Source organism: Arachis hypogaea, chromosome 20 (genome assembly GCF_003086295.3).
Source record: "Arachis hypogaea cultivar Tifrunner chromosome 20, arahy.Tifrunner.gnm2.J5K5, whole genome shotgun sequence".
Lineage (NCBI taxonomy): Eukaryota > Viridiplantae > Streptophyta > Magnoliopsida > Fabales > Fabaceae > Arachis > Arachis hypogaea.
Window position 1 is genome coordinate 20,177,626 of NC_092055.1, and position 25,523 is coordinate 20,203,148.

Consider the following 25,523-nt stretch of genomic DNA (forward strand, 5'->3'; position numbering starts at 1 on the left):
ATGTCTAAAATCCCAAATTTAGTCAAATAGATATAACACCTTTCTAAGATAAACTATAAAATGCATTTTAAGGTTGAAAATACCACAAATTTTTTAATCTCATGTCAACTGTACTTTTGAGGGACCGAATTTCTAATTTGATCTTTAAGTAACTTAATAATCTTCTTATAATGAAAAGCACACAAAAAACAAATATAGAAATTTTGATAGTCCATTAAGCTTGAAAGCTTTTCAAAAAATAGAATCACCAAAACAAAATTGTTAGTAAAAAATTTCATCATGAAATAGTAACAATCCATAATAGTAGAAAATTTGAATCTTATATCAAATTGATTCAAAAACAGCGTTAATACTGTAATTAAAAAAGAAAAAAAAGGGAAAAAATAAAATAGGTGAAAAATAGAGGAATAAATCCATGAACAAAGAAAGCATCATTTTCTTGGGTAAGTCTTTGATGTTTTACCTAATATTTACCTCTAATATTTTATAAAATTTAGTAAAGCATATTTTATTATAATGAGCACAAATTTTACAAACTGCGTCTTCCTTTGGAATATTAGTCATAGCATTCTCAATGGCTAAAAAGAGAAGAACAAAAGTGAGCATGCATTAGGAGTTTAAAACATGAAACAAAGCTAAAATTAAACACTTATTTTTTGCCTTCTCTTTTTCAAGAACTAAAAACCCAAGAAATGTATCTGAAAAATTATCCAACCACCCAAGAAAATGGATTTGAAAATTTAATCAAAAATCCAAGAAATGTATCAATAGCCTAAAATTGCTGCATATAGACAATAGAACAACTCAATGCACAAATGTTATAATGAAACAACAGAACAATTAAAATGATAAGGAATATGTAAGCTTCCCAATAAGAAAAAAATAAACCAATAAGTATTAAAAAAATCTGCAATAAAAGATATCATCGATTGAAGATGAAAGCATGGAATTTGAAAAAGCAAAATTCATAGTTAGCCTAAGATAAAGATAAAAAGAAAGAAGAATTACCATGTGGATTGGAGTTTCACGTCCTACTTCAATAGTAAAAGTCATTGCAATGAGAATATCTATGTTAATAGGTCATAAATCAAAATCTCATATGTCAATGATAGATCAGATGACTAAAACTTACGTGAAATACCTTGTATGGACAAGCCTTTGACTCAGCAAAAAAATGCAACAAATACAATAGAACATGACCTAATTCGCATTTCCTGCAAAATGCAAAAATATTTTTTGCTATAGAAAAGATATAAAGAGGATGGTGCCTAATAACCACAGCTTCTTAAAAGGAATTTTACATTTACATGTAAAAGCATATATATACATATTTGAATTAAATTTTCAACACAAACACAAACCTCAATTAACTCCGCAAGAGCACTAAATGTCATTGACGTGGCATTTTCATCATAGAATCTGCTAGAGAGAAGAAATTTGTGATGTAAATATTTCTATCAGTATCAAACACCAAACCTATAAACCAAAATAAGTATAGATCAAATAAGGCAATGACCAGAGACCAAAATCCAAATAAGAAATTATGCTTCAACATAGTTTAGTTGGCTACCACCTAGTAAAAGAAATTTTTAGCTTCAATTATATTTTTAAAACAAATTAAAATAAATAGAAAATAAAAAACAAAACAATGAATATCAGCAAAATGAAACAAATTATTAATTATGTCATCCTGAAAACAAACCAAAAGCAATAGCGAAAAGCTAAATTAGAATAGCAATACCATTTTAAGCAAAAACTAAGACATTGACTAAGTAAAAGATCTACAACATAATCTAGACATAAAACAAGTTGAAAAAAAATATAAGGGAAAAACACTACAACAATATAGATTATTTTTTAGGGTTATATGTGTAAAAAAAAAAGAATTAAAATTTGTCCAAAAAACAAATTTTGACACTTTTAACTATGAAAATATGTTAATAAAAGTTTTATCAAAAATAGTATTTTTAACATATAAGTAATTGTGAAAAAAGTTTAAATCTTATTTTGATAAATATTGGCTGTCAAAAATAATTTGGTAGAAAAATTTGAGAATATATTTTCTGTGATACTTATTAACCGTCAAAAATACTATTTATTTTAATACTTATTGACCATAAAAAATTTTCAACAAAAATTTTTAACAAAGAATGAGATGAGATCTTGAAACTAAAGAATAAACTGAGATTTTGAAGATAAAGAATGAGTAGTATGATTCCAAACTGAGAGCAGTGTGATGCCAAAATTGACAGAGCCCAGAGAAAAAGAGAAATAATGCAGTAAATTGAAAACAAATGAGTGTCAAAATTGAGGAGTAATTTTCTACGGTCAAATTATTTATCAAGAAAACATAGAAATTTTGACATTTGTGATATTTATCAAAAATATATATTAATTTTTACACTTAATTATGACTGTTAAAAAAGAAAGTGTTAAAATAGCTCTTTTTTCTTGTTGTGAAAATATTTTTAAAGAACAATTGCAGCACAAATATTATTCAATTAATTTCAAAACTAAAAAGTAAAGCCAGCAAATAATATGAATTAAAAGGAATATTTCAACTCATAAAAATGGCAGTCAAATAACAATGACATACTTCTGTGTTATCATAAAATTATAATAACAAATTGATTCAACATTTAATTTCTTAGTAATAACAATAGTATAGTACACATCCAAAGTTGATATCGAAGGTCATTTCTTTACTTTGTATTCACTTAATAATAGATCCACGTTGTTTTCCAATGGTAAGAAGCTTTGGATTCTCATGTTGCAAACAGAATTAGTTGTTGCTATTGTAGCACTCACTGTCAGTGCTGGCTAATTTATTACTTCATGCTATATATATATATGCATCATTTAGAAGTAAATATCAAACCTGCAAAAACTGCAAACAGCAGCTGAAATCAGTCATATTGGTATTCTCCAAATGCTCTTTTAAATTCTCCTGTTAGAAAAGAAATTTTATAATATGAAATAAAAGAATTAATGGATTAGGTTCATTTTCACTCCAACTTAAACTGGTAAAATAAAGATACACCTTTGGGCAAGAGGTGCCAAAAAGGACATGCCTCAGAATACATATCTTGGCAAAAATTAGTTTTTATTTTTCCTTTTCAATTCTGCCTAGTTTAGATCTTTTAGAATAAAAAAAGAAATATTGACAGAAGAAATGCTTGAATCTTTACAATTATCAATGAGGAAAAATAAGAATAAATCAAAGGATACTTTTAAAAGGAACAGTGGACAACTTCAATGAGAAAAGAACAAAAAAAGGACTTTTACTAATAATATTGTCAAAAGTAATTACCATAAAAATTGTTTCGTAGAATATGAAAAGAATAAAAAAAAAAAGGACTTTTACTGTTGACAATTCTGGGAGTGAAAATGGAATTGTCCTTTTCTCAATATTTTAAATGAAGAATGAAATTGTTTCTAAATTTTTTAAAAGAGAGAGCAAAATGGTTCATCAAAATTGTATGAGAAGGCACACAACATATATAAGAAAGAAACAAACCATAATACAAAATTAGAGCAAACAAAGGCATAAATCAAAGCAAAGAAGTCCAACAAATCACCACAAAAAATTTTCAAAAAGTCAAATCCTTTTCCTCAACTCAAAATAAATGATACACGACCTTACCCTGGTTCAAAACTAACGAAACACAAATTATCAACACATATATTAAATCAAAAATTTGAACAAATAGAAAATCATGTTTAAAATTTAAAAAACCAAGAAGAAACAAACGCCAATGAAACAACTTCTGGAATAACAAAGAATAAAGGGCAAAATGGAAAAACAAAACCAACTCAAATATAGATTAAAAACTGCATAACTTACGTGACTAACCTGGTTGTGATGAATAGCAGGCACAACCATGGGTGCCGGCCGCAATGCAGTCACAGCAGTGGCAGGATCAGAGACAGCAATGAACAAGAGTCACCACTTGAAGCTTCAGCTGCCACCACAGCAACAGCAGCCGGACCACCAGCAGGAGCAGCCTTTGGAGGATGACTTGGCTTTCTCTTCGAGCTAGGAGGATGCGCTATCCGATACAGTATAACAACAACTGGGCTCAACTTATATACTTAGAATATATACTTTAGTTTTATTGCACCGCATCCATGTCCACCACCTTCATCACGTAGAGGCACCCGGTGGAATGAGAGAAACAAAATGAAGGAATGAGAACATGGGGCATTTTCATATGATATATTCAAAAGTTTTTTTTGAAAAATTTTACGCTTAGCTAATTTCAAATTTCAAAAGTTAAATCTAGACAACATAAGCATTAAAGCTAAAAGGATGAAGAAGTTTCATGTCAGTAGAAAATGCCCCACTACTCTCCATAGAAAACCAAAAAAAAAATATTAGTATCCATCTCCAGCAAGACAAAATAACAATGCCAATATTCATTGAACATTTCAATTCATTTTGAATTCCAGATATCATTCCATTGGAATTATAGAACTTCTGATTACCTACCTATATTCACTTATATTTTATTGGTATTCAAATAAAATAAAATAAAATACCTCCTTGGTGAGTTGTCCATTTTCTTTCCCTTCCTCTCCAACTCCAAACTAAGCCCCAAAACCTTGACATCCCACCTTAAGACACTATTAATAAGAGAAGTCTTAAGACAAATTTTCAAGTAACTATCTTCTACTTGCAATCACTATTATTGCTAAAAGAAAAATATATCTAAATCCCCAATTGCAATATGGATGTCAACAACTCAAGCAATTTGAGATAATAATGTTAATCTTGGTTATAGTTTTAGCAAAATATATCACAGGCAAGTAAAACTCTTTATAGGATGAATCTAGAGATGGCAAAATTTTCCGAGACGCGGGGATCCCTGCGGTGACTACCCCGAATGGGGATCCGATTGTAGGGAATTTTTCCCGCGGGGATGGGGATGAGGGACAAAATTCCCCCGAAGCAGGCACGGGGACCCGAGCGGGGATCTCTGCCCCGTCCCCGCTATTCCCCGAAATTTATGAATTTCTTAAATTATCCTTAATAGTTTATTTCTCATATATGTTTTTTAGTCATTTCTCACACACACATATATAGAAACCCAAAACTCATAATCTTTATTTGCATAACCTTTCTTCAATTCAGAGATCCCTAAGGCTGTCCATACTCTATCTAACCTCTCTGCAGCCACCCCCTCGTCACCCTTCTCACCGAATCGTCACACCTCACCGTGCCATCACCCTTACCGCGTCGTAATTTCTATTTGCGGCGTTCTTTTTCATAACTATGTCGTCGTGTCCATTCTCCTTTCTGTTGCCACGTCTCTTACCTCGTCCACTGCTTTGTCCTTTGACTCGTCGTTGCGTCCCCCTATTGCGTTATTTCAAGAGAAGTCACCATCGTATCATTTAGACTTTTTGTATAAAATCTTGCAGTTTTTGTATAAGATAGATACTTGCAGCTCTATTCATATGGAAATTAATAATTAGTTAGAACTATTATGTAGATGGGGAATGGGGTCCCTGCGGAGAATGGGGATGGGGAGCAATATTCCCCCACGGCGGGAAATGGGGCGGGGATGGGGAGCAAATCTGAGGGCGGGGATGGGGAGCAGGGAGGCATCCCCCGCCCCCGCCCTGCCCCATTGACATCCCTAAATGAATCTAATGCTTATTTTGAATTAGTTCTTTTTGGAAGGCTGTGTAAATATAACATAAAATAGAAATAGTTGAAAAATAACAAAACACAAATTATCAACACATTTAAAATTATGTTTAAGTTTTAAGAAACTAATTAAGGAAGAGAGGTCAATGCAACAACTTATATAAATAGACCAATGAAAAAATCAGGTAATTCCAAAAACAAAAATTAAAGCCATCAAATATTTACTCTTGTTTTTATCTCTTATATTATTTGAGTACTATTTATTACAAATGCCAAATAATAATAAATGGATTAAAATTTCTTCTCATGGCTATTTTCCATTCTCTCAATTATTATTGATATCTTTCTCATTGAGGTGTGGCTGAACAGAATTAAAATTTAGATATAAATTTTTAACGAAAACATAACCAAGCATACACATCAAACCTACCATGTACCCAAAAAAAGTCAGATAATCATGAGAAAATAAAATATAAATTACACACCATGACCCAATTTTAAGCCAATCAATTTTGAAAATAAACCAAAAATCTTTCAAATAAACAGGATCACTTATAAATTGGCAATATTACATTATGCAGTCATATCTCAAGGTTAATTAAAAAAATGCCAAACTTAAAAATATTGGTTGGATGCAAAGAGAGACCCACACTTTAAGACCCACAAAGTATGAAGAAGGAATATAGATCAATGACATAGTTATTCATCACTATAAATGCGTTACATGCTTGACTAAGCAATGATTTCCTATACAATTGCAGTATTAACCATAACTATTTTTAGTTTTTATCGATGCTTTTAAATGATGAAGTATATATTCTTAAAGACATATACTTAGTGAGATAATCGTTAAGCTTCAATTAAATTTTTATAACAAACAAAAATAGATAAAAATAATAAACAATAAAAGAAAACAAATTATTCTGAGCCAAGCCTTAGCCCCTTGCTCCACTCTATTTTCTTATCCTAAAAATAATGATGGTAGCTAAGAATTAAACTAAAAATCTTTAAATCTTCAAGCTATGTTAAATAAATGAATCCTTAAGAGACAATATCAAAATACAAATACCAATATCAATATTAAAACACCTAACTTACTATCATGCATCTCATCATAGTATATAAATATGTATATGATATTCTGTATGTTATTATCTTATAAAATTTAGTATGTTATTATCTCACTTTTCTTTGTCAACTTATGGAAAGCACATGTAAATCTAAAATAAATTTAAAGAAATAAAAAACTAAAAAATTTAAAAATAAAAAATAGATCCAAAATATTCTACATAAGTGCTTTTTAATTTTTTATTATAAATTTGTATATAGAATTTCAAACAAACAATGGAATCCAAGTCTAGATTTATAAATTAAATATTTAGGAGAACACAAAAGAATAATATCTCATTTTGTTTAACTATTAAATAAAAAAGATCAAAAAACACGTAATCAGTTACCACAATTACAGGATTGAAGCAATCACTTTTTTAAACAAAATGCCTAATATTATAACTAACACTCACCAATTTAATCAAGGGCATTAATAAGGCAAGTATTTTTATTTTTTCTATTATATATTAAAAAATTACATATTCACATATGATAAAAATAACCTGATCATTACCAGGTCTCACCACGCTTTCATTAAACTCTCAGGTACAATTTTCTTCTTCCTTTATTTTCCCAGAACAAAACAATATTTAGAATACAATCATCACAAAAAATTCGAATAAAACAAAGAGAACCAAAGATATATACCTCTTCTCACCTTCAGAAAGTGATTTTTTCTTTGGGGGTGCAAGGTCTTGTCTAGTTCATTCACAACCATATTCACTGACAACAACAAAATTCAATGAAATTTCTACACATGATTTTAGCTCCTAATTATCTGCTACCACTGCAAAAAAAAAATTAGATCACATAAATTTCCTAAACTTGTTGTAATTTTTTAGATATATGAAAACACAGCCTTCTGGTAAAGTTTAAAGGTTAAAGAAATACTTCCTCAGTTTCATTGATTTCACAATGATTTTTTGTGGTTATTCTAACTTTTAAAAGTAAATTACCTCTGTAATACCGCTCAAGATAGGATATCAAAGCTCTCCATTTTTATCACCGGTGTCATCAACTTGCTGCTAAGATTCCAGTCCCAAAATGATTGTTTTTTCCTCGGCCACTTCTGATGCTTTGAGAGAGTGACTTCAAACCACCAAAAGCTTGTCTCTGTGGCTCCACTCTTTTATTGCATCATTCCATAGGTGTCATTGGCGAGGATAGGAAGCTAGCTCCACCATTGCCGACGTCAACATCTCGTAATCTCTCTTCTTCAAGTGCGGCACGCCATTCTGAAGATATTAACATGAAAAGCCATATTCAACTTCAATTAGCGTTTTCAACCAATCAAACCATAAAATAAAGTATGTCCGAGCGAGAGAACTAACCATTCTTCATTCGCAGCACCCACCGGCGAAGAAATGGCTGTGACACTGTCCTGCGGAGGACGTAGCTCTGCGGATCGAACAGCGAAGGTGGACTCCATCACCGCCCTCGCCTCATTCCTCTTCTTTTCTCTGTAGACTTAGCTTCCTTCTCTGTGATCGTCACTATCATCCTCGCCACCCTCTTCTCCTTCTTCCGTCGACCTTTCTTCTTTCACCGTCGTTTTCTTCTTCTCTACAAAGTCGCTGGAGGAAGTCTTTTCTTTGGCGGCGCCAATTACTCCCTCTACCAAGATTTGCTGCTCTATCTCATCTTCTCTTTGTGTTTAACAATTTTTTTTGGTCTTCTCTTCGCGTTTAACATATATATATGAGGATAAGAATAAACTAAAAAATGATTTTGAATTTGAAGTTGAATCAAACTCTCGCTCAATTGCTTTATTCACAGATCTGCTTTTGTTGCTTTGCCACATGTTAATTATAGAGGCTAAACACTTGTCGAGTAATGAACCATGTACTGCTCTCCTATTATATATATTAGAGATTAGAGATTAGAGATTAGAGATAGATAATCAAGAGCTCAATCCTAAAATTCACTTATTGCGTGGGAGGTCTTTTGGTGGGGCTCTTCAGCAAAGAAATGTCCTCTATTAAGCTTTCTTACTAAATTTATGAGTACAACACAACATTGAAGGTCTTCAATTTGGATGCATTTAGTAATGAAACAATCTAGGTAGCACCTTAGTGATTCTTTTGGATTTTGGACTACAAAGTATAGATTGAGGCAGGTTTCAACATACTCCTGTTGGTGGTGAAGTTGTTCAAGAAACACTTAGACAGGTCTTGAAATGTAAAAATGCACTTTGGGAAAAGGAATAGTACTAGGTGGTGAAAGGGAGGGGGGCTTCTTTGACGTTACTAGAAAGCCTTTTTGTTAGAAGGCATTCGAGGCTTTTTCTAGGTTCATTCTATTCTCAAAAGCATCCAAGTGGTGTTGTGGGTCAGAAGTACCATTATAGGTGTCCATATCAATAGGATGTTAGAACCTTCTCGGGATGGGTTCATCAAGAATTTTCATAAAAAAATGGGTGAGAGTCTCTTCCTCTTCCTTGCAGAGTTCTGCCTTAGAGTTTTTATTTTGGGTTTGGCGATAAAAGTTTGTTGGCTTTCGGCTATGGCATGATGTCGTGAGTGATCTCGATACTATAACTCCCTTCTTTCAGCGCTGACTAAGGTTTGAATTTGATATTTCCAATCTACAAATCCTTCCTGGTTTACTTCCTTCACCAGAGTGTTTTGGGATTTGGTTCTGAGGATTATCAACCAGCTTGATGGTGAGAGAAAATCCAATAAGTTGTTTTGTGGATTTTGTTAAATGAAAGTCTCACACTAGTGATGTTCAGCAATATCTAATCTGAGTTTAATAGAGGTTTAGCCCTTAGGAGAAGATAAATACTTTCAGATAGCAATAATTCCGAAGGAAGACAGGTGTAGTACCATCTAATGCTCAACTCAATTGCCGTCTAAGAAGCATAACTATTAGGAAAAAAGGTAATGCTAGAGAGACAAAAAAAAACAGCCAGAACTTATTTTATTTAGCATTCATTAATTGTCGCAATAATTAATAAATGCTAAATAAGATAATTTATGGCTGTTTTTGGTTGATTTTCTTTGGTTATCAAATATTTTCATAGGAAAAAATAATATACTTTGGTGCAAATATTCCCACTTGTATTTATAATATATCTAGGGAAATATAGAAGGAATCTCTAGCAAATTTATAATAAATTTGGCGAGATTCATTACAGACTTGATCTACATTTAGGAAACGACAAGAATCATGTATTGAGTCATCTAGGAACAAAATTTTACAATCCAAATTATTTTATAGAGTAAATTATATTTTATATCTTTAAAATTTATTAAAAATTTAAAAAATTTTCTCAAATTTTATTTGTTTAAATTTTTTTTCAAAAATTTTTGCTTTGCATCCAATAGACCATTGATAGCTAAATTTTAAAAAAGTTCAAGACCAATTTTACATACTTTGTAAACTCAGATATTGTTTTTAAAAATTCTAAATCTATGATTTAAAAGAATCATAAATAAAGGAAAAAAGAATTATATATAAAATCTCACGCGTAAGGGAAATGCATTAATTGAATTATGATATTAGAACCTCCTTGTCCTAATTGAACTTTTACATATCATTCCCAATATATATTTATGTATATCAGTAGATTCATGCTGGATCCAATATTGCTAAAAGGCAATATGAAAGGAAGAAACTTTATTAATTTGAATCTAAATCAAATCATCAACGTAATGAGACTAATTTTTACATAGATTTTGAAGACCTAAATTCAAAATTACAAACCTTAACAGATTATTTTTCAATTATCCAATATTAATAATCATAGAAGATTTTGATACCAGTTATTAAAAGTCTTTTGAATTTCTTAATATTGAGATCATTAAAATTAAAAAATTAAAAAAGATATCTAAAAGACAAAAGCATACTTAGATCTATGAGTACGGCTGAAGAGCTTGTAGCTCTTGATTTTGATTTATTGTTCTTGATCGAATCATTTGGTCTTGCTCAATGAGAATTTATAGAATCCTTGTTAAAGTTGAAAACCCCGTCCTTACCGGCCTCATTGCCACAACTACTTCTATAATGTGAAGAAATTGTCATCAACATTAAGAGGGAGCAGGAAGTTCCAGACTAATCTTGCAAATAGGCACTCTCGAAGGACATGCATGGAAGTTTCATCATTCATGTGTCATCTCGGATAGTCTGAGCTAGAAGTTAAATGTCTTTTCCTCCTCTCCGCATTAGTAAGGATAACGTCATTAGCCACGTTTCAGGCCTTTCCAATTCCACACTATCTTGAAAATACAAAGGATCATCATCAAACGAGAGGTAAGTTATCTTCAAACTAAAGGCTCTGTCAAAAGAAGGTGCTTAAGCTATTTGATCATTGTCTTTCCATGGAGAAGGAGATGTTACAGCAAGAATCCTCTTAACAACCTCTTCTGGCGGCCACTCCTTTAACTTCCCTTCATCCCAGCCACCTGAAACAGCAAGGAAATCATTCAGTTGAATGAGAGATTTAAAATACACTACAAGAAAAAAGGTCTGTCGGCACACTTTTTTCTTGCCACACTTTTAAAGCGTACGCAAAAGTAGTCAATGACCACGCTTTTGCGAGAGTGGTCACTGATTTGTGATTTGGCCACGTTTTTTTATTGCCATGCTTGAAAAGCGTGGCCATAGAGAAAAATTGGCACGCTTTTACGAGGGTGGCCACTGATTTGAAATTTGGCCACGCTTTTTTTTGTCACGCTTAAATAGCGTGGCTATAGAGGGAAACCGGCACACTTTAAAAGCGTGGCTATACTGTGTTTATTTTGGCACCGTAAAAAACGTGCTGATAGAGTTTCCTCCCCTAAAATTTAGTTTCTCACTTATTTTTTTCTACACTTAACTTTTTTTTCTAAGTTTTCAAATTTTAACCCTAAAAATAATAACAACAACACACTAGTTTCTTTTTGTTACCAAATTCACTTTTAACCCTAAAATTCACTTTCAAACCCTAAACTGCGCCGTCAGCTTCATCTTCACTCTCGAACCCTTAGCTTCCTTCGTCGTTCATCGTTCAGCTTCATCGCACCCAGTAGCCTTCATCGCCATCATCGTCATCTTTATCACTGCCTTTCATCGCACCCAGCCTTCATCGCCATCATCGTCATCTTCATCACTGCCCTTCATCGCACCCAGCCTTCATCGCCTTCATCGCACCCAGCCTTCATCGCCATCATCGTCATCTTCATCGTTCATTACAGTGGTCTTCCTCGAGCTTGCCGTCGCCGTCACCGTCAGTAGTTGTTGTCTTCCTCGACGCTGCTTTGAAAGGGTTTTGAATGGCTTTTCCTTGAAAGGTTCAGAAAACCCTAACCTCCATCACGCCACCATCTATCTCACCGTCGCCACCCTTCGCGCTCAAGATCGCAACCAGGTCGCCGTTCCAGAATTGGTTTCAAGTAGAAAATGAATGTATATATGCATGCATTAAGAGATGAACAAAGAACTATATCTCTATTCTCTCCTTGTTTAAGTGAATGCTCATTAGCTCAAGAGCTTGTGTTGGAAAATTTACTCGTAATTAATGAGACTGAGCTTATATTTATGCAGTATAATTGAATGGTCTTGCAGGATTTTGGTTGAAGTTGAAAACCTTGTTGCTAATTGTAATGAAACTGAGCTTACATTTAAAAAATTGACTTATTTTCTTAATTTTTCTTTTTCGTTTCCTTGGACATAAGTTGGCTTATTAGTCAAGGCAATCAAGTTTATGTATCTAGCTTACTTGTATATGTTCCCTTTTAGTTGCTAGAATTCCTTAGTTATTTTTCCATATTTCAGGCTTTGGCATCCTACCTCGTTAAACTTCATGCAGAATGTAGTTAATGGAAACCAGAGTCTTGTAATAGCTGTTACCGAAGGATGCCAGGTGAAATTTTTTAGTTGATAGTTTATTTAATGCTTTATTGTCATAATGAGTTCTTCCTTATTCTTTCCTCCAGCTACTTGGAACTTCTCGCAAATGCCTTGGACCGTGAAAATTGGTCACTGGTTCAATTCCTCAAGTCATCTTCTTATGGTGAATATGGCACCTCTAACTTGCAACAAGAAAACAACTAAACTATTCCTGGTTTTACCATTCTTGTGATTGTTGCTCTAGAATATTACATTACATTTTGCAATTCAGTGTAGTACCACTAACGTTTAGCTCAAGGAATTATCTTTTGTAGGTAAAAAAGTTCACAAATGTTCCAGAAATAATTATGTATGATCTAAGAGAAGGAAGTTTAAGAGGGCTAGAGGAAGGAGGAACAACAAAGGAAATAGAATTTAAGTTGTATTGTTTCTGTATTTTTTCAGTTTTTAGTTTTGGAATTCGAACTTGAGATTTATTTTGTATTTGAGTATTAGTTTTTTAATGTATAAAACAATTATCGCAAAAATTATGTCACTAATTATTGTTTGATTTATCTTGTACTAAAAATTACATACTATATTTGTAGGTTTGGTAATAAAAAAGAATTGAAAATTTATATTTTGCAGCGGTGAAGGTAAAAATAAGAAAAAGGATTTTTTTTTATTTATAAGGCTATTGCCACGCTTTTAAAGTGTGGCTGTATCACTGGCTATCGCCACGCTTTAAAAAGTGTAGCCATATCTTCCCCTATTGGCACGCTTTTAAAGAGTACCCAAAACAAACATTCTGGGACGTTTTAAAAGCGTGGCGATATGTGCACTTTTCGGTATGCTTTTTAAACAAACCTATAGGTTAAGACCTATGGCCACGCTTTTTAAGCGTGGCAAGAGATAAAAGCGTGCCAACAAAAAAAGCGTGCCGATAGATCCACAAAAGCGTGGCGATAGAGCAACCGGCACGCTGGCGGATGTGACCCTTTCAAAAGCGTGCCGATAGCTCAAAAAGCGTGGCAAAAAGCTATCGGCACGCTTTTTTACACTTTTCGACATGCTTTTTTTTGGATGGTTTATTACTTGCGTTGGATGTTGGTCTAGCCGACCAATCTTTGAAACCTAATTATGCACCCAAAAATTTATTTGGGTGTCATTGCCTATGCACTAGATAGAATTCCATTCCACATCACTCCAAACTTAGCAAATTCCCTTCCAAAAATTAGAATCATTGCTCCTTTTATTAATCCTTGGGAGAATATCGAGCCCACATTTGTAGTTTGATCTCAAAAATCTTGGCCAAAGTGTTTTTTTTTTCAAAAAGTACCCATCCAACCTTTACGATGAAAGCATGATTTAAATATTTTGAATGTCGAATTCCTAAAATATTTAGGCTTATTAATTTTCTTCTAGCCCAGAATATGGATTTTTTTTATTGCCCCGAGTCACTCCAAATAAAGTTTCTGCGTTTACGATCAATCAAGCTACAAGTATATAAAGATAAACTCATAGTTTACATAGTGTAACTAAAAATATAACAAAAGATAAATTTCATCAAAGTGATTCTGCCAACCAGAGAGAGCGAGAATAAAATGCCTTCCAACTATTCAATCTTCCATTGAGTTTGTTGATGATGTTGTTGTTGTAGGTATCTTTAGTTACTTTAGAGTGCATAAGAGAAATTCGAAGATACTTCTCTAGAACCCCGTTCTTAGAATTGGAGAGTTTCACTTATCTCACTCCATACAACATTCCCTACAATGTTTTGAAATAAAATTCTTGTCTTTTCATTTCTCATTTTTTTTCTAAGCTGCAGCAAAAGCATCTAGAACTCTACTAATAACTTCGGCTTGCTCCATGTTGTCTTCAACAAATAGAATCAGATTATCGACAAAGCATTGATGGAAAAGTGTTCTGAGGGTTACCTGAAACTGAAGGTCGATCTCGGATGAGATCTGTTATTGTGGCCAGAGTTGTCGTGTCCGACTTGTTGAGTCTGGTGGTGCTGCTGATCCTTGATTACCGAAGGGGTGGTGGTACCTACAAGAGACTCCGATGCTTAAGTCAGCACGTGCTTTAGGCAGGTTTTTGTGTAGAATCAGAGTATGAGTTATACCTGGCTGCTCCAGTGTATTTATAGTAGTGTGGAGTGACCTTCCTTGAGATAAGTTAGTTATCTTATCTTATCTTTTGTGGGTGAGTCTCCTTATCTTTGTCCAGCCGCCTTTAGGTGGGCTGTGATCTTCTGCTTTGGGCCTACTTGGGCCCTTATAGCAATTTGGCCGAGCTCTTTGGGGAGAGGTCGGTGTCGACCAACCTTTATAAGAGGTCGGTCGTTTTTGTCTTCATCTAACCCGGCTCGCCTAGCTTGACCCATGGTATGAACAGTGCTCCTGCTCGAGCTTCGATCTTCCCTTGAGGTCGTGCTTTCCAGCCTCGATCCCTTAGGGGAGTCGTGTTCGAGCATCTTGGCCCAAGTTGTTCTTCTGTTGGCGAGTTTCACGCTAAGTTTAAATACGAAGCGTTTTTTTTTTTTGCCTCTTTTGCCGCGTTCGTTTCTCTTGGGAATACGCACGGGCCTTTAATGCTCATTGATTGGGCTTTTCATTTTGCTGTTTCTTTTCCCTCTTGTAACTTCGTTTGAAAATCAAATGAGGGGTTTTTACCTTTAGTTTTCAGTTTTCCTTCTCCCTTCTGTTTCATTTAGAGAAAAAAGAAAACTTTCTGTCTCTCATTCCTTAGAGAAGATCATCATTTTGCAAAAGGTTTTGCCCCCAAGCTTTTCTTATCTTGAAGCTCCGAAGCTTTCGTTGGACCTTTCGCGCCTTTCGTTACGCCTTCTGTCATAAGTTGGTATTCCCCTTCTTATGCTTTGATAGTCGCTTTTATGTATACTTTTACTGTTGTATACTTGCAAAGTTTTTATTTTTATTAAGTTTGCCTTGAAAAGCTTGATTCTTTCTGCAAAAAGATTGCGTCTTTGTTTTTTTATCGGCGTTGCAATTTTCTTTGCTGCTCCTATGTGCACCTTGTTGCTATCGATAGTTTTGTCTTTTGTTGCTGAATGTATGAAGGAATGTTAGTACTTAGGTTGAGCTTCTTGCATCGTTGAAAGGGTTAAGGCTGGTTAGGGTTCCGGTTTTTTTGTCATCCCCTTTTTTGGGTTCTTGTTCTGCTGTTGTCTCCAAAGGGTGCCCCTGGGCTTTGGTGTTGCTCCTCCGTTCTTTGCGAGTCCTGGGGCTTCCCTTTTGCTGTCATATCTGACACTTTGTTAACTGTTTCTTTGCCCTTCTCTTATTGTCCGAGTTGTTTGGTAGTGATCATTTTTTCTTTTTCTTGCTGTAGGGATAGTTGGCCTATGTCTTCACAAAAAAATATTGTCGAGATGTCTACCAGAGTTCCTGTAGGTATGGCCGATTGGCTGGATTCAATAGTCTTGATGTGTGTGACTGTAGCTGATACGGAGTACTGTGAGAGGCTTAGGAGATTCCATTGGATTTGTAGCAATAGGGATGATGAAAAGAACTATGAGCTGCTGTCACCCGATCTTGAGGAGAGGGTTTGTTTCTCCTCTTTGACTCACGGAGAACGCCCCTTCTTTTATGCTTATGACGATTTCTTTAGTCTGCTGCATATCACTATCCCTTTTACTGCTTTTGAGACCGACCTGTTATGGACTTGCAACGTGGCCCCTTCCCAGCTTCATCCGAACTCTTGGATCTTCATTAAGATTTTTCAGCTGTTGTGCAGGAGTTAAGTGTCCGACCTACCGTATCTCTTTTTCTTTATCTGTTTGTGTTGACCAAGCCTGGAGTAGCCAAGAAAAAGGCTTCTTGGGTTTCGTTCTGAGCTACCCAGGGGAAAAAGGTGTTTTCTATGTATGATGATTCTTTTCAGGATTTTAAGAATTATTACTTTAAGGTCCGAGATGTCGAGAATGCCCGACCTTACTTTTTAGATGAGAATGACGAGCCGACCTTCCCTTTGTGTTGTCAAAAAGATATAGTAGCTACTAAGTATTCTTGGGAGAGTCTGGATGAGGTTGAACAGGCCTTTGTGGGTGTTTTAGAGGAGAACTGGGGGGAGCCTCCTCATTTGGACACGAAGAGATTTCTAGGAGATCCTTCCCTCCTCCGTGCTGAGCTGGGTAGTATCCGACTTCTTTTTCTAATGGCTTTCTTCTGTTATTTGCTGATTTGTCCTTTGCTTATTTGTAACTTTTTCCTAGTTCCTTTTTCAGAAATGGTGAAAACTATGGACTCCATGAAGGCCTTCCGTAGGGCTAAGAAGGCGAGGGCTGCACATAACTTATCGGCAAAAGCTTCAGAGGAAGGGTCTTCTCAGGTGCCTCCGAAGAAGCCGACTTCTAATGCTTCTGGGCCGAGGAAGATCATTCAGACTCCTCAAGTCCGGACAATTCCTTCTGACCCTATTCAGCCGACTTCTGGTGCTGCCTCCTCTCCTACTGCTGCTGGTCCTCCCCCAAAACGTCAAAAAACTGTTGGTTCTTATGATCTGAATGACAAGGATTTTGATGGTGTGGGTTTCACTACCGAACTGATTGCTCCTCATGGTAAGATTCCTTTAGATGATGTGTCGATCCTTCATCACCTTGACTTTATTGCTAGCAATAGTGTTCGAATGGCCAACATGAGTGCGGCCTTATTTCGTGTGGTTCGGGATTCTCCCGTTCACGCGACTAAGGCCTTTATGGAGGACGCCAAGTCTGAATTTGAAAGAATTAAGGGTTTGAAGGATAAGCTTGATGCTAGGGTGATTAAGTTGGAGTTGGATGTGGAGAGGAAAAAGTCTCGAGCTACTACTGCTGAGACAACTGCAAATCTGGCTGAGGAGACGTCCAAAAAGTACAAGGAGAGCTATACCGGACCTACGGCAAGCTGCTGGAGGCTAAAGAGAGGCTCCAATTGGCCCAAGATGATTATGTCAAGCTTCAGGGACATATGGTAAGTAGTATGACTGATATGTTTGAGATCCTGAAGGCTCAGGTCCAAGTTATTGCTCCCGAGACCGATCTCTCCTTGTTCAGTATGCATAATATGATGGCAAGATCGTTCCTGCTCCTGATGATGAGGATGAGGGTCCTCCTCTTATGCCGCCAGGAAAAGCCTCAGCAGCTTCAGCCTCTTCCGTCCCTTCAGAGGTCGACCAGCCAGAGTCCGAGCCCGATGTGCATATCTTAAACAATTTTTTTGAACAATGTGTGAACAATATGAATTAATAAGGTTAAAAGAGTAAATTTAATTAATAGTATTAAATTAGGGTGTAGTGTATTTTTATTTGATTGGTGGTTGTTCATGTTGTTCAAGATGGTCATTGTTTACCTAGCATTCCCCATTTACAATTAGCTTCTTATATTTTTTTATTTTTTTATTGGATCTCTACATTACTTTTAATTTAATTTTATAATTAGATTTTTTGTGTGTCAAAAATATTAAAATTAATAGAATATTCTTCTCAAAAAATATGTAGTTAAAGATCTAATTATTTTTTAATTATTGGTACCTTCAATTTGTAAAAAAATTTTCTGTTAACTCTAACATTTTTTACACTAGCAAAAACCTAATTACAAAACTAAAAGATTTGTTGAAATCCAATCATCCAATTAAAAAGAAAAAATATATATAGGAACCTAGTTATAAATTTAGTGAAACTATTATGACTAACATAATAATTAAACAAAAAATAAACTTTAAAAAAATTTTAAATTTCCTAATGGAAATTTTTTTTACATAATCAAAGCCTACCTTTCAAATTAAAGTTGACAATTTTGAAACAAAAATACTATTACTGCTTGTACCTTTTGGTTGGGATGAGTTTGTAAATTTCAAAGACTCTGACTTGAATTGTATCCACACCAGGTCGGGAAGCCAATCTGTGAAGACACTTCGAAACTTAAGTCAGTCGTGCACTTAGAAAGATTGAAGTGTTTCTGTTCTCTGTTTCTAGAGTCTCCTTTTTCCTATCTTATACCTTTCCTAAGTATCCACTAGGCATTTATTGCTCCGAATATATACTTTGTCTTAGTAAAATTTTCCATTTTACCAATTTAATGTTGTCTTTTATTATTATGTTATCCATGTTCTTTGCATAAGGTTGGTAATGTACGAACTCATATAATCGGATTCTCAATATTCATTCTTGTTTAGAACAGTGCCCCAACTAGGATTTTTTAACTTACGACTTTGTCAAGCGAACCTGAATTTTAATGGACCAGGCCCAATTGAAGTTTTTGAATTTTTAAGCGCCAAAAAATTTAGGATACCTTTTCAGTTTCATCAAGCATTTTCAACTTTTCTAATTTTCGAACTGTTAGCTTTAATTCGCAATCCTTTCTCTCTTCATCAATCAATGTCACATTTATTTTTACTAGAAAGAACTTCACTTCTACTTCACCTTCCATTTTTAACTTCTCTCTTTGAGAATCATCTTCTTTTATCGAAGAAAAATTCCATCCTCTTTTTGTTTTTCCAAAGTTCGTGAGTGCTTGAAACTCCCTTTCCATCTTCTTTTCTTTGTGTGGCTGCCAATTTTATCCAGGTAAAAAATTTATCCCTTCTTATTTCTTTTTTCATGCTTTGTTGCTTTGGATTTTTTTGGGAATAATTTATGGAACTTTTGTATTTCTTATTACCTCTGCATTTACATAACTTAGTTCATAATAAGGTCTTTTTTGTGTCAAAAAAATTAAAATTAAATATTCCTCTAAAAAAATATATAACTAAAGATCGAATTAGTTTTTTAATTATGTATACCTTCAATTTGTGAATAAATATTCTATTAACTCTAATATTTTTTACATTGACAAAGACCTAATTACTAAACTAAAAGCATTGTTAGAATCCAATCATCCAATTAAATATATATATATATATATATATATATAAAGACCTAATTATAAATTTGATGAAACTATTGAGACCAATAAAATAATTAAATAAAAAATAAACTAAGAAAAAAGTGAATTTCCTAATAAAAATTTTCTTACATAATCAATGTCTACCTTTCAAATTAAACTTGACAATTTTAAAACATACAATACTATTGCATTGGTAACCCCAAAAAGGAAAGAAAGCAGAAAAAAGACGATAAATCTATGAATATAAGATGGAAAAAAATAAATAATAAAAAAATTTTATCCGTATCTCAAAATATAATAAAAGAGTAAAATACTATTTTAATCTTTAAAATTTAGGCTAAATTTTAATTTTATTCCTAACGTTTTAAACATTTTATTTTTGTCCCAAAATGTTTTAAACATATTCAATGTAGTTCTATCATTAAATTTGACACTAACAATTAACAGAATGAGTGACGTGGATGTTAATAATATTACTAGTTAAGTCATATATTTTTTTATGTGTTAAAAAAAATATAACTAAAACCTTCTTATAATACTTCTTCTATTTAATTTCTTTTTTTTTACCAAACCCCAAATTCAAACAAACTATCACTTTTTTCAAAATCAAAGAAAAATTTTTTATAATAGTCATAGTTGGTGGATCGATTTTACTTACATACTGAAATCAGATGCTATTGAATCTTTAATATGTGAATTGTTTGTATCAAATTTAATAATAGGACAATATTAAATTTGTTAAAACTTTTTTAGGATTGAAATAAGACGTTTAAACATTTTTAAAATTAAAATAAAATGTTTAAAACGTTAAAAATCAAATTAAGATTCTATCTAAAGCGAACTTTGGAGGATCAAAATATTACTTTACTCTATAATAAAATTAACACAGCCAGCATAACAACTAAGAAGTGATGAATGCGTGACAAGCCGAACTTGTTAATTTTCTGTGTCGGATGGATCTGTGGAAAGATCTATAGTCATAACTAGAAATGCTAAAAGAATGAAGATAAAACTACGCATATTTGAATCACTAAAACTTGTTTGATAGAAATCTATAGAAGACAATAATTAATGTTCCAAAAATCCTAAAGTCCTCTAGAAGCTTTGTCACATGTATCTCACACAGCAACTTGTACATAAAAATATGTGTGCTGTTGGATTTCCTTAACTTCGTCTTATTGACTTATTGTATTAGTAACTGATTCCATTTAGGAGCCTAACATTAGAAGACCAGTGATATTTTGATAAAGACTAAACAATTGATTTGGTCTCTAAATGATTATAATATTGACGATTTTATCCTTTAAAAGATACACATATAATCTTTGCAAATATAAATAATGTTTGACAAAATGTCTTAGATATTTATTCTATTTATTATTTTAAAATATTTTATCAAATATTATTTATTGGAAAAAGACTATTGGCATATTTATTTTTTAAAAAAACTAAATTGTCAAAGACAGAGAATGAAGTCAATAAACATCTATGATTGCTGAATTTGGAATGAAAAATGCAACCCAAAAAAGGAAAAAATTGGGGTGAGAGAGGCTCGAACTCTCGACCTCAGGATCACTCTAAGCTATGAGACCTACGCGCTAGCCAACTGCGCCACCACCCCAGGATGTTTGAGTTTGATAATGTTATGAATATCATAACGTGTTAGAGTGTTTAACACAAGAAACTATCGAAAAACTAAATAATTGAAGTTTTCTATATGTACTTCAATACTTGTAATTCATATATTTTTGGATAAAAAATCTGAAAATTTATATTAGTGATATTCTTAACCAATATCTTAAAGGAATTTTTTTGGGACAAAAAAAAGAGAAAGAAAAATCATAATATTAAATTATAAAGGACCATGAACGAAAGGTTAGCTAAGCTATCACAAAGGAGTTTTTTTTGGTGAATAGAAAAAAACGACTGAAAGTGGGCCTCTCGGGTAGTACCTAAAGAACATTTTGACTTTGATTCAGAGAAAAAAAACTAGACCCTGTTACAAAAATATGACAAAAAAAGTAGACCCAAATCATGTATACATTTTGAGTAAAGTACACTTTGGTCTCTTGAGATTTGCCGAAAGTCTGAAACTACACAAAACTCCTATAGTTGACCAACATATACGATGAGACGCAACCCACTGTACCATTACTACCCCTCTTAGCAACGTTAGAACCAGACGGTGTTAAAATTTTGAGAAGTCTCATTCCTATTTTTAATTTTTTTTTTCGGTGACATTTAATTTTTTGGGAGGGCTATGATATGGATGTGAATAAAGTAATAAACATCCATATATATGGATTTTCGGCAGCTAGTTTACCATGTTGGAAGGGAATGGCACATGTTTAGTTTTATTTGTCTAAAAATTAAATTAGATTATTTACCCAAAAAAAAGTTCGATTACTGTCCATGTTTATACTAATGAGGTGTTTGTGATTTTTTTTTTCATTGGCAGTTGGCACACCTACAAAGTTTTTTTTTTTTTTGGTGGACTTCGGACTCATTGAGTCATTGGTTGTATTATAAATTTCTTCATTGAATTGTTTCTTTTTTTTTTTGTTATTTGCGGGTTTTTCTAACTTGATTTTTCTCTTTTTGTACTATAAAAAAAGATTGCTAATCTGAACTTAGGGATGTCAATGGGGCAGGGCGGGGGCGGGGGATGCCTCCCTGCTCCCCATCCCCGCCCTCAGATTTGCTCCTCATTTCCGCCCCATTCCCCGCCGTAGGGGAATATTGCTCCCCATCTCCATTTCCTACGGGGCCCCATTCTCCGCGGGGACTCCATTCCCTATCTACATAATAGTTCTAACTAATTATTAATTTCCATATGAATAGAGCTGCAAGTATCTATCTTATACAAAAACTGCAAGATTTTATACAAAAAGTCTAAATGATACGATGGTGACTTCTCTCGAAATAACACAATAGGGGGACGCAACGACGAGTCAAAGGACAAAGCAGTGGACAAGGTAAGAGATGTGGCAACAGACAGGAGAATGGACACGACGGCAGAGTTATGAAAAAGAACGCCGCAAATAGAAATTACGACGCGGTAAGGGTGATGGCACGGTGAGGTGTGACGATTCGGTGAGAAGGGTGACGAGCTGCAGAGAGGTTAGATGGAGTATGGACAGCCTCAGGGATCTTTGAATTGAAGAAGGGTTATGCAAATAAAGATTAGGAGTTTTGGGTTTCTATATATGTGTGTGTGAAAAATGACTAAAAAACACATATGAGAAATAAACTATTAAGGATAATTTAAGGAATTCATAAATTTCGGGGAATAGCGGAGACGGGGCGGGGATCCCCACTCGGGTCCCCGCGCCTGCTTCGGGGGAATTTTGTCCCCCATCCCCATCCCCGCGGAAAAAATTCCCCACAATCGAATCCCCATTCGAGACAGTCCCCGCAGGGATCCCCGCGTCTCAGGAAATTTTGTCATCCCTATCTGAACTATTATAAAATATGGTTTTAAAAGACATAGTATAAAATATGGTTTTAAAAAAATATAGAAAAGGCAAAATATATTTGTTCCATTTTTTTTAAAATTGCGCCGCTCTTTTCCTTTGTCTTTTCTTTTTTCACATAATTTAGACAAAATTTATATTATTTTAAAATATTTTTTTAAAAAAAAGTTATGTATAGCAAATTAATATAAATTTATAAAATTTGGAATTTATGTAACTGAAATACTACACAATTACTTTCTTACTTGAAATCCGTAACAAATCCGAAGTTAGTACTCTACTTTTTTTCTAATACTAAGCAGGCGAGTAGTTTTTTTTTTTTCTTTCTTTTAAATTTTGTTTTATTTAATTACATCGTAAAACTAATGTGTCAAACTAGTTAAGCTAAAGTAATGTGATAAATTAATTATGCTAACTAGGTTTTAATAATATTAATGCAATTATTATTAACAATCGCAAATTCAGAATTCATGATAAAAATAGTAGATACAAAAATTACAAAAATAAATACAATAATCAAAGAGAGACAGAGAAGAACTTACAAGAAGCTGCGACGACGATGGGCTCACAGCGATGGCGACTGACAAAGACATTGCAACGACGAGTCTATGGAAGAAAAAGAACTTACATGCAGATTCACAAATCACAATATGAGTATGAGAATGAGAGAGAGAGAGAAAGAGAGAGAGGGAGGGAGGGAGGGAGAGAGGGAGAGAGAGAGAGAGAGAAACTTACATGAAGAGGATGGCGCGGCGGCGGGCTCGATGGAAGAAGAAGAAGCTCTGCTCTCAGGCGGAGGATGGCGGGTTTTCTCAGGCGTCAGAAAAGAAGAAGCTCTCCTAATCTGCTCTTTTTATCTCTCCGTGACTGTGACTCCGTCTCTGATATCTACTCTCACACGTTGGAGAAGAAGAAGAAGCAGCCTCACTCTGAACTCTGATTCTCTGAAAGTTTGGGATTAATTTTTTAGATAAAATGTAAGCGAAAATTTGAGTGAAATGAAGGACATGGAAACAAACGCGGGTGAGATTTTTTGTTAATAAAAATCAATAGTAATTTCGTTAATTTTAGTTAAATCAAAATCAACACTCTAGCTATCTATTTTATATTATAAAATATCCCATTTATTTACTTTTGAAAAGCGATCTTCATCGCCTAAATTTCTCGACAACAAAAACTGTCGATATTATAATTATTAAAATAAATAACTAGTTCGCCGATTTTAAAGAAAGAAATCTCAAATCACCACTTCGTCAGCAATGTGACGATAATATTAAAACGTTAGAAGATTGTCAAAATAATAAACGACATGGTCGTCAATTTTAATATTTTATTTCTACTTATTTCTTTTTCATTTTATTGACGATAAGCCGTCAAAAAAGATCGACAAAAAAATCTGACCGTCGATTTTTGGCATCGATAATTATATTATTTTTTGTAGTGTTTTCCTTGAGATGTGAGCCATCAAACTATTCCAACAATTTTTAAATACTGTTGATAGGTGTGTACATGGGTTGGGTGAAGTTAGGTTCGCTTTGACCTAGACCCGATCCTAAATAATGACCGGATATATTTTTGAAATCTTTACTCGGCCCTAAACCCGGTAAAATGTTACTACTTTTGGGTCACACTAAAACCAGGTATAAATCGATAAAATGTGGGTCTTGATAAACTTTGGGTTTGTTTGGGCGCCATTCTCGAAAAAAGATCTTCTTTTAAATAATATTTTCTTAAAAGATCTTTTACAAAAGTAAAAGTGATTTTATATTTAGATATCTAGTGTAAAAAGATGTTTTTATCTATCATTTATGTTTGGATAAAATAAATAAGATAAAAATACTTGTTTGTTCATTTATTATGTGAAAAATATTTTTTTTAAGGAAAAAAATATGTAAATTGTAGCTCCTCAAAAAAGATGTGTTTTATATTTCATTCTAGTGCTTTTACTTTTATTATTAGAAATTTGCCAAAGATACTAAAAAATAAAAAAAAAATTTTATTAATTTTTATCGATTTTTGAATTTGAATTTGTCCATGAATTTTAATTTAATGCTTCTTTGATCTATTGTCTAATTCAACAAGTATGATTAAAAATAAAACAATAAGCTTATAATAAATATAACATAATATTAGAATTAAATTAAAATATATATACTTTTTTTAGTCTCTTTAGGGTGCACATGAGTCGGGTAAAGTCGGATTTACATTGACCCAAATCTGACCTTAAATAATGATCAATTTATTTTTGAGATTCTTATCTGATCCTAAATCTAATAAAATTACACCAAATTAACCTAAAAAATATTTAAAATCGGACCGAATTTTCAAGACATATAGGACCATGTACATCCCTAATCCCTAGCTGTAAATATGCACTTCAAGTTTCCTTTCCTTAAACGAAAATGTTTCCAAAGACTTCTTAATGGAACTTCCGCACTTCTTTCTAAACGGCTGATAGGCTCCTAACAACATCAGGAGAACCAGAATTCCATGCTTTATGGACAATGTAATAGAAATAGAGATGAGTAGTAGTTAAAGTTCTTACATTTTCAAACATATTTTTTTTTTTTTTTGAAATTTTCTTTAGCAATAT

The 25,523-nt window shown here is 33.4% G+C and overlaps 1 non-coding gene across 1 annotated transcript; it reads right to left on the bottom strand.

Moving 5' to 3' along the window:
• Positions 1 to 20,994: 20,994 nt before the first annotated feature.
• TRNAM-CAU (transfer RNA methionine (anticodon CAU)) lies at positions 20,995 to 21,078 on the bottom strand. Its single transcript is given in 2 exon segments — positions 20,995 to 21,030; positions 21,041 to 21,078. It is a non-coding gene; the product is annotated as a tRNA-Met (tRNA).
• Positions 21,079 to 25,523: the final 4,445 nt, after the last annotated feature.